The sequence below is a fragment of the Alosa sapidissima genome, chromosome 17, assembly GCF_018492685.1.
Source record: "Alosa sapidissima isolate fAloSap1 chromosome 17, fAloSap1.pri, whole genome shotgun sequence".
Lineage (NCBI taxonomy): Eukaryota > Metazoa > Chordata > Actinopteri > Clupeiformes > Clupeidae > Alosa > Alosa sapidissima.
In genome coordinates this window covers 21,248,998-21,260,210 of record NC_055973.1, presented here as the reverse complement: position 1 = coordinate 21,260,210, position 11,213 = coordinate 21,248,998, and the positions used below count along the sequence as shown (strand labels likewise).

The 11,213-nt window shown below is 38.8% G+C and overlaps 1 long non-coding RNA gene across 2 annotated transcripts; it reads right to left on the bottom strand.

The window, feature by feature from the left end:
- Positions 1-2,162: 2,162 nt before the first annotated feature.
- On the bottom strand, positions 2,163-7,968 carry LOC121688296. Of its 2 annotated transcripts, none has more exons than XR_006024548.1 (6): positions 7,789-7,968; positions 5,782-5,929; positions 5,512-5,637; positions 3,684-3,839; positions 3,527-3,596; positions 2,163-3,389 (listed from the first exon to the last, which is right to left on the bottom strand). It is a non-coding gene; the product is annotated as an uncharacterized LOC121688296 (long non-coding RNA). The 2 variants fall into 2 exon arrangements; XR_006024549.1 differs by having other exon boundaries at positions 5,791-5,929.
- Positions 7,969-11,213: the final 3,245 nt, after the last annotated feature.

Below are 11,213 nucleotides of genomic sequence, written 5' to 3'. Positions count from 1 at the left end.
GATCATTATCACACCCTCTGAATGCATGCCAAGTTTCGTGGAATTCCGTTTATGGTGGCCATATCTACACACATGCACGCACACACACACACACACACTCAAACACACACACACAGTACACATGCATGCACACGCACGCACATGCACACACACAGGCACATACACATGCACACACACAGGCACGGACACACGCGCACACACGTACGTACACACATGCACTCATGCACACACGTGCATGAAATAAACACACCTACATGCACGGATGCACACACACACACACCAGTGTTACGCGGACTGCCTGAAATTACTGTAAGCGGACACCTGACACATGATTGGGTGATACATGTCACATGATTGGGTTCACATAAATTAATTTATTGTATGGCCCCCCATGAACGAAAGTCCACGAAACTTGGCATGCATTCGTGAGTGTCATAATGATCCTACACTTTCAATTTTGTGCAGTTTTGACCTTGTCAGCCAGAGATATTGTGATGAAAACACCTAATTTTTTGCTTTTGAATTTTTAACTAGGTGGCACTATACATGAAATAAGTGGTAATGGGATGGGTTGACATGCCCCCTTAAGACAAACATACATAAAAAAGGTGGACCTCCTAGGCCCTACGGTTCTCGAGATATTCACAGAAAACTGTCTCCGGCCACCTACAGGCCAGTTGGTGTATAGTAACATAAATTAATTTATTGTGTGGCCCCCCATGAACGGAATTCCACAAAACTTGGCGTGCATACAGAGGGTGTCATAATGATCCTACACTTCCAGTTTCGTGCAGTTTTGACTATGTTAGGTCACAGATACCTTCAATTACAACACCTCATTTTTACTTTTTTGTGTTTAACTAGGTGGCGCTATACATGAAATGAGTGTTTATGGAATGGGTTGACATGGCCCCTTGAGATCAACATACAAAAAAAATGGTCCTCCTAAACCCTACGGTTTTCGAGATATTCACAGAAAACTGTGTCTGCCCTACCCTCCTTTCGGGGGGTCCAGTCCAGCGGGGAGGCTACAGATCAAAACGAAAAACGATGGTTCCATGCTATCCATGTGGGGTTACATGCCCACCAAGTTTCGTGTACCCCGGTCTTTCAGTGTCCCGGGAATCATTGACAGAAATTTGGGCATGCGAAAAAGAAAAAAAAGAGTCATTTGAACTATGCCCGTTGATCACACCTCTTGTGCAGTAGAAAATACATAACGGACTCCCCAGAGCAATGCTCAATCTTAAAAGATTGAGTTTGGTCTGGTGAAAGCCAGGCTAGTAGAGACCACATGAGTAACTCAGGTTTAACCCATCTGGGGCCTACATTAATCTGCCTATATGTGGTCTGATGATGGGCACTTTCATGGATATCATGTAGGGCCCACATGAGTAACCCAGGTTTCTCCCATTTAGGGCCTACAGTAATCTGGCCAGGTGGATTTACTTGGTATTTTAACATATTACAAATCTTAAGATAACTTTAAGATTAAAGATGTCAAGATGAAGTCTTGACATGAACATTTCTGAATATGTTGTCACTCACAGTATTCAGAAACATTCATTGTGAAAAGAAACATATAATTCTGAACCACTGATACTTTGTGCATACTCAATACTTAACACGCTCATGGTGGGGACAAAGTATGGTCCATCTTAAGCATAAAATAACATACAACTTCAAATTCTACTGATTTCTAAGCCTTACTCTCTTTAAGAAAACCCATGTGAAAACCTTTGGCAGCATTGATAGCTGTGTGATTATCTCTATGTAGTGTTCTTGCAAAGGCTCATGGGTACTCAATGAAATGGTGACACTCAGGCATTCCATGTGTTCATTTGCTTTCCGGGTTCAGTACACGCTTCACGTTGATCTTACATGGTTCTGTTGGATAAAATAATAGCATGCAAATAATATCATGATAAATGGGTCAGCCCAGACTTTGGCCTTTTTTCAGTGTTGGCATAACATGTTTTATGCTTTATAGATCATCGGACAATGCAATTTAAATTTTCCTTTGAGAATGTCACCCAGTTGGGACCCATGTTCGGTAAGCCCATTTCTAGTCACCATGGTCCCCATCTAAACCTACGCTCATGGCTACATGACATCTGCACATATGCAAGCACAGGTTACTTCTGGTCACAAATACAAAGGAGTATAAGTAAGTAAGTTTTTAATTTATATAGCACGTTTAAGACCAAAGTGCTTCACATACCGACAGTACTCGTGACCTCGAGAAACAGAGATCTATGTGAAAACTCGTCAGATTTCTTCTTTAATATTATAGAAAAATGAGGGCTGAAAAAATGAAACGTGGAAAGTCTAATAAATAAAATATTTATTAGTCATATAACTGCTTAAATTCTACGGAGCCCGAGAGGTGACATGAGGCTACATTGTGTTAATTCAGAGATTGAAGTTAAGAGTAGCTGTCTTTTTCTATTGGGATCCATAATATGATCCTAGCTTGCTGTTCCCAACAAAGAGTGTGATGCAGAGAAATGTTTCATTTTACGACGATATGCTGGTTGTGTGAATAGGAGGTGGGGGAGCCAAGGCTGTCCTTCAAGCTTTACACTACAGTGGGAGGGCCAAGCCAAATTACTTCTGCCTTTGCTGTCATTTAACTGTAGAAAACTTTAGGACTTCCTGTCTTTGATGTCTGTGATACACTCATTGGCCCTCATTTTTTAAATGAATGTACATAAAACATAAAACAGGCGTAGGACAGGCATACAAACATTTCCACCTAAAGCATGGCATTTATCAATTTGAACGTGAGTGATCGCTCGAATCTCACGTCAAGTCTCAAATTTTTGAGGCGGCATAGCATGGTGCAGCAGTAAATTGGTGGAGGATTGGAAAGTCGCTATAGTTTTCCGGGCTTTCTTAATGGCACTTTTTTTACTTTTTGTGGAACTATTATTTTCATCAAATGTTACACATTATTTTCAACAAATATACTGTAAGTCCCTTTAGACCAAAATCTGACATGAAGACTATAGCACATGCTTTTTTACAAAGTTACAGCTAACTGAGGATAGAGCCAATGATGCTAAAAATAAATTTGTACTAACAAATCCAACATAAGCAAATGCATCCCTAACATCACCCATCTGAATTGGAATTGAAGAATATGTAACCAAGACAAAACTCTGACAAATACAAGTGAGATGACAAAACATACCATACCAAGTATCCATAATTGTTCAAAAAATAAGGATATAAAAAAAGATATGACCAGGCCCATGAACCAGAAGATACGCCTCTCTGTATTAGGGCTGCATAAAAGAAACATGGTATGAAAATAAGTTACAAACCAAATGCAAGAAAAAAGTTGCATTGTTCTAAATCTTGGGTTTAATTGTGTGTCTTCCACGGGCCTGAAAAATACAAAAAGATAAAACAATATTATATGTGTAATATACATTGATAATATAAACGTGAAGTACTTGACTAATCCCCAAAAGTGAAAATATAAACAGACATAAACATTAACATATAGCAAAATTAGGCCTACTGTTTTTGTAAAAGGCAACGGCCATGGCTGCAGTGCAACATCCCACAATGCACATCTGAAGATGCTGTTCCTGTGTGTATTAAGAGTTGTGAATTGTTATTTATGCAGACACTTTTCAGCAGAGTGCTATGGATCAATAAATTATCTTTTCACACACCGTTCCTAGCGATTTGCTGTCCTGGTAGGCATTTAGAGTGTGCCTTAGCTCTTAGGCAGCCATCATTGATTGGGTCAGTACACCAGTGATATTCCAGAGGCTCACAGAGTGTGTCTGATGTTGGGCTGCATGCCCTCTTGATCTTTAAGCCCATCTCTGTTAGATACAAACAACAACAACAAATATAATTTTAGTATAGGTTAATAATGATAATATAGGTTGTGACTTGTGAGGTTATGGGTACCCATGCAGGCGAGTCACTTTTGCATTTCCTGTACAACTACGGTTAGCTTTTTACTAACATGGTACAATGCATCGTTCAACTAACCAACATCTAAGTTACAACAGTTTCCCAAAACCGTCGTACTTTAGTTAGTTTCCAAACTTCAGTAGTCTGGACTAAGGTGGTTAATGACACATTATAACACATGGACTGGCATACAGTACCTGCAAATAACAAATACTTAATGATGGACTATCTTAGTTTAATCCATGAATCATCTGTTTTATTTATTCAGGATCATTCAAGTTAATTAATTGGTTCTCATACAACAGTTAGGGCCGGTTGAGCTATTTATTAATTTTTGATTGGACGAGAGGCATTCTATCCCAGCACAGTACCACTCAAGACGTTTTACTGCTAGTAATCACTCTGCATATTGCATTGAATTACCAACACCAAAATTCCATTCATTCATAGTGAGAGAGAAACGATTTCATAATGTCACCTTGGAGTGAGAAAAACGCAAAGTAGGTGGCTGTCAGATAGCTTGTTAATGAGCTCAGATGTATTTGGTCACAAAACCTGGGTTATTAGATTTAATAGGGATTGTTTCTCGCTAAGTATTGCAAAATATAAAGGCACAAAGGCTGAACTTACTTTTTAATACCGAACTACTGCCGTGTTAGAGTTAGCTCCGCCATGTTGGATCATTTTTTTTTTAGTTCACTTTCAAGCAATGTATGTCTTGAGTGGTGTCATGTAGCTTGGCAAGGGTAAACGAAAAGCCTAAATATTAGAACTAATTGTGTGGGCGGAGGATGAACGAACACAAATCTAAATAAACAATAGAAAAAACTATTTTGTATCTGAAAACTACAGTAAATTAGTCGGTAATGAAACTGTTGCATAAAAGCAATATGACCCTCCTGTCATGAGGTTAGTAAAGGGTATCGCCACGGTTGTAATTGCCTTCGGTCTTGTACCTACGGCCAAATTACAGCTGTGGCGATATCCTTTCCCAACCCCACTCCTACTCGTGTGATATTGCTTATTGTCCCTACCTTGTGAATTAACAACTTCATTGAATTAACTTTTAAATATGTAATTTAAATGTGTTGATGGAACAGTTGTGCACTCTATTGTTATTTACACTATATGCACTCATTTACACCATCAGCTCTGCATCACGTTAAGGCTGATGACAGCTTGCGATGTGTAGCATAATACAGTCACCTGTACAAGAGTTTGAATCTGGGTTATACGTTTTGACTACAATATTCTTAACATTGTTTATATATAAGTCTATCTATTGTGCAGATCATATTATCCTAGGCTACACATTCTCCACTGACTCATCAAAAGTCTGCACCTTGTATCTGCAGGTATGTGAGTTTGAATTAAGTGCATTTGGCTGTAAATTCACTGTTAAATTATGTACAGTATTTTCTGCCTAAGGCATTTTAAAATATGGATTTATGGTGGTTGGAAGTGTAAAATATCAACCAGTACTTATTTACTACTAATAATAATGATTCTATTAATAATGACAAATAATACTAAATAAACAACAATTAATGACAATTTAGTTGTCTGGAGTTTACATACTTGGGTCACAAACTGTGCAAGACTTGAATTGCTGTCGTCCGTTAAGTCCATCAGTAAAACTTTGAAGGGGACATGGCTTACAAATTGTCATTCTTAAATTTGTACAATGCCTAAAAGCATAAAATCCTTTGGATAGAACAGAATCACAAAATATTAATTCAACATTAGATATTAACAAAAGTTAAAAAAAAAAAACTTAACAAATCCTGTTCCATATAAGTGTTTTCAGTTTTCAGCAGCTTAACATCCATGTGCCAAAACCACTCTCACCAGCCTTACACATAGGGCAACATCTTTGTTTGTCGGTTAGATACTCATGTTGGCCACAGGGGGTGCAGAACACACAGGCAGCAGTGAGGAACACTGCGGATGTGATGAAGATAGAGCCCAACTTCCACATTAGGATAAATGATGAGACCTGTGCAAAAGAGAACTTTTTTTTACTTTTTTGTGTGATATAACAGTAACATTATAGGAGTAGTACAAATAAGTACAAATAAGAGTATGTGCAGGATTAATAATACAAGCAGCAGTAGAATATGGCTGTATCTAGTGTAATTACAGTATGTACATTTATAAATGTAAATAGAACACTATGAGTGGGATAGAGTAGTGTAATTATCTAGTGGGATTGGGCAAAATGTCCACAAAATGTCTGCCTCCTTGTGAAGAGTACAAAGAGTAATAGAATATGGCTATGTATAAGTGTAATTACAGAATGTACACAGGTCAATGATTAATCTAGTTATGGCCTTGTCACATTCATAATATAAAGAAGGTATACTGTAGAAGATGATTGATCTCATTTTGCTACAACTTCTTCTATGCTTGTTTCTTATCCATCAAGACAAAAATGAGAATTGTTAAAACCTGTAAAGAAGGTTGTTTAAATGCTGTAATTCTGTGGTAAGATATTCTGAGACATTGATAGATGGTGGACTTGTTGTGACCTGCAGGAAGTCAAAGACCATTCTCAGAAGTGTCATGCTTGTGTTGAGAATTTGAGAAATGTGTCTCACATGTCATATCATGGCGAAAGCCGCCAAACAAATCCCAATGTCCTATTGCATTGACAGGGACACTGTACTGCAGGAGATGTTTTCCTTTGCATGAATGTTAAATTGAGGTCCTGACTCACCATGGTTGTTAAAGATTCCATGGCACTTGTCGCAAAGAGTAGATGGTTCCCTGATTTGCTTTTTTTTATGTACACACACATAGACACACACAAATGCGCACGCACACACACACACACACACACATACACACACACAAAAACACACACACACACTACACAAAAACACACACATACATGCACACACACGACACGTACAAACACGCACACAAACACATAAACACACATACACACACACACACACACACACACACACACACACACACACACATAAACCCACAAATACAAACACACCTACCTACACAAACACGTGCACACACACTCACACACAAATAAACACATACAAAACACATATACACAAAAACAACCACCCACTCTGCACACACTCAATTACAAACACACAAAAAAGGAACAAAGTAGGAAATGAACACAAGTTGACAAGCGTGACTTATTTTTCTTGAAAAAATGTGCTGGACTGGGCAGCGGTCATATTTTATACCGCTCTGCGGTAAATCTAGTATAAAACACTGCAATCTTTGTGTTTTTAATTTTATTTTATGTTTATTGTCAAAACACATTAGTGTGTTGAGTCAGTGACATTAAACTATAGCGCACCAGATTAACCTCAGAAATGTTAATGTAAGTTGAATGCTGTTTTTCGGGGTCACAGATTATGAGGGCTTGTAGTCGAGGCCATTTGCTGGCATCATCAGGAGGAGTGATGCTGTCTTGACGCCTCAAAAATCTTCCTGCTGACTTTATGGATAAACTACATCTTGCACAGATTCAACAATTTGAACAATGTAAAACTTTCAACAACTGTAAAACAACATCAGTTTAATTTAGAGTGGCTTAAGAACTGCATGCTTAGAGGTGGATAAGCATAATTTACAGGTGCATAAGTACATACTGTACCGATTAGGTACGTACATTTTCTAGCATTTTGTGATATTTCTTTTCATTGTAAAGCATTCCTCTGTGCGGGGAGAGAAATGTGTCCATTATATAACAGAAGCGATGCATAGCATTATGTTATGTTTGCCTAGGTTATATAAAGTCATATTTATGTCACTACCCCACCTTAAATTACATCCACCCTAAAGCAGTTAGTGAGTGATAACTTAGGGATTAGTGAAAATTACCATCTTTGGAGGACAAATACAGAAGAGTCTTGAACAGCCACCAACAGACAGAGACTAATCCTCAGTTGTCCACACTCCACCGTGGCATGTTAGTGTGTGTTTGCGATCCATCGAAAGGCCTGCACTGAATAGGCGATAATACACCCCATTACATCCTCCTCCAGCAAAAAGAGAACTAAATAAACAAAGCTCTTTTATAGGCCTATAATAAAAAGTGTAATGGTTGGTCTAATGGTGTAATTTGCCATATGAAGCCACAAGATCTTTCACTTCTTGTTTTGCGTGGCCTCATTGTAGCCTTTTTGCATGGCCTCACATGGTTCTGGTTTATAACTATGCTGACTGATGGACTTATATTTTTCCAGGAACTACAGAGGCTACAATTTAATATGGAAAGTAGCAGTAGCACTTTGTGTAGGCTACACTCACAAATATATTACATAAACAGAATATAGAAACAGGAAAATGTCTCAGATACACTTTTTATTGTGACTACAAGATTCTAACTTAAGTTAATTAACACACTCATCTGGGAACCATGGGGGTTGGTTGTGGGTTGACAAATGAACTCCATTTGAGCTACCTAGCTGAGGCCCAGCTAATTTTGGGTGCCATGGTGGCCCTACATGAGCAACAGTAAGTGAAAAAAAAATAAAAAATTCTCTTGATGTATAACATTCCGGTCTGACACATCTATAGATGCTTGATAACGGTGAATGACAAACTTGCTTTAGCGAAACAAAGGAGGAGAGGAGATATCCGCACACTGTGTCTCAAGCTCCCAGTTTAATGGTGGGTGATGCACAACGTTTCGACCACTCAGGTCTTCATCAGGTGTAAAAAAGTTTTTTTACACCTTGACCTTTGACCACCAACATTTGCTCAGTAAAAGTAACCATTTGTACCAAACTAAAACAATCCCCTCACGGCCTACCGGTCTGTACTGTGTTGGTCTGCATTAGGTCCACTAGACTTCAACCTGTACATAAAACGTGTACTACACAATCTGATGACACACACACAGACACACACACCCACACACCCACTCACACTGACAGCTACACAAAAGTAGTGCAGTCCACACACAGATGTACAGAGACCACCACATATGCCCATACATATCAGTGTAAACATTAAAGGTTCCAGGGTTCTCTGTGGACTTCTGTCCACACATGTCAATATAAAAGTAGCTATGAAACTGACCAAGGCGACGATTACTCCAGTTATGGCCATGTCACATTCATAATAATAATAAGATATAGAAGATGAAGGATCTCTCCCTGCTGCCTGTTCTTCTGTGTTTGTTTCATATCTGTCAAGAATGACAATGAGAAATTGTAAAAACCTGTAAAAAAACACTTATAAATGTAAATGTATTTATGAATTATAATGTAAAAGGTGTGGATATTGAAAGTAATTAATAGATGGCAGACTTACTGAGACCTGCAGGAAGTCAAAGACCCATTTGACAATCTGCCATGCTTACAAGCCTCACATGCCGTATCAGAGGAGGCTGTACCTGTGTGTGTGTACAGTATGTGTGTATGTGTGTGTGTGTGTGTGTGTGTATATATATATATATATATATATATATATATATATATATGTGTGTGTGTGTGTGTGCACAAGTGTGTTCTTAAATTAGTCACATCATGGACGATCTATGTATAACAGTTGTATAAACCATTAAATGTATATTTTCCAATACCATGACTATGATTTGTTTTAAGAGCTGCGTTAGACACTTGTCACATACTTTAACGTTTTGGAGAATTAACACACCTCTCTGTCTGATGTATTGTCCCGATAAGCACTTGGTGTGTTCCACAGCTCCTCGGCAGCCATCTTTGATTGGGTCAGTACACCAGTGACCTTCTATGGGCTCACAGAGTGTGTCTGATGTTGGGCTACATGTCTTTTTGACCTTCAATCCCACCTCTGTTGGAAACACACAGACATTAAAACAATAGTAGTACAAATAGTACAAATCCCATTTTCTCATTGACAATATAGTCATGTTTTCACCCACTTAAGTCACAGACTGTACAGGCCGTACACTGCAGTAGTCCATTGGGCTCATCAGTATAAGTTGAAGGGGGACATGGTGCACAAGCTGTTAAGCTGGACTTGTCACACTGCCACAGCACATAGGATCCTGCAAAGAAGGAATTTCCATAACATACTGCAGCTAATCATTACAGTAAATAAACTGTATGAATTAGTTCAGATCTAAACGGACTCACCAGGCTCACACAGAGGGCAGCACATGTGTTGGTCTGTGAGATACTCATCAGTGCCACAGTGGAGGTTAAATCCAAAACCAGTTGTGAGGAAGACTACTGAGATGATGCCCAGGATCCACATCAGGGCAGATGAAGACCAGTCCAGTTAATTACCACAATCTTCCCCTTGTGGAAATGGAACATGTTTGGGAGAGGATATAGTTAACAGGAGTTCTCTATCAATGTCAGCCTCCACCCCCATCTCTCTCACTCTCACACACACACACACACACATTAGCATGCATGCATGCACTGCACTCTGACTTTCATGCTTTGGATCTGTTTCTGATTTTGCTGAGACACTTATCTTTCAGTTTTCATTAAAACCGCATAAATGGCAGCACGGAGCAAAATGTTGATGTATAAGATAAAGAATAACTTACATGTTATATTACTTGGTAACTAACATTCAGGCATACATTGTTGATGACACCAGTAAAGTTCCTGTTTAGAAAGTGTCTTGTCTTTGTCTCACAAGAAAGCCCTTTTTTGCATCAGCTCTTCGTGTGATGGGACCTGTTTCTCCTAAATCTCCCTTAGGAGAGACTAGGAGCAATAGAAAAAGACTGAGAAGCAAAACAGAGCATTTTGAGATCTTGAGTTGAATTTCATTTGGAATTGGGCTAAAACAAGAGTAAGACAGTAGCTGGTCAGAAACAGGTCAGATCTAATTTAAAATTGTGCATTCCAAAGGGAAGTACTATGCAGGAATCATAGAAAGGCACCATATACTTACTTATACATGGAATAGGGATTTCCAGTAAGTGTCCTTATAAACTAAAGTAACTTTTCACCCAGCTCTAACAAGGACACTCACACTGAATCTGACAGTAAAAATAGCCAGCCTCTCATATTTCAGGCCTGCTTTTCTCTTATTGGCTGAGGGGAGTCTAGCAGGGGCCGATGCTTCCTTCAGTCTTTCCTGCTTGACGGCAATGGCCTCTGTGCACTAGCTTACTTGAAGACGGCAAACCCGTTTCTTGTTTTTAGGAAAGAGGTGGAAGCTAAAATCACTTTTATAACGACTTAAAGCCACGCAGAGTGGCACAGCAGTGCCTCTTAGAGACGCCCAAGGACATTAAGACTTATGTACATTGCATTTCTTATGTTTTGGTATAACTAAAGCACTCATCTTCAGATGCT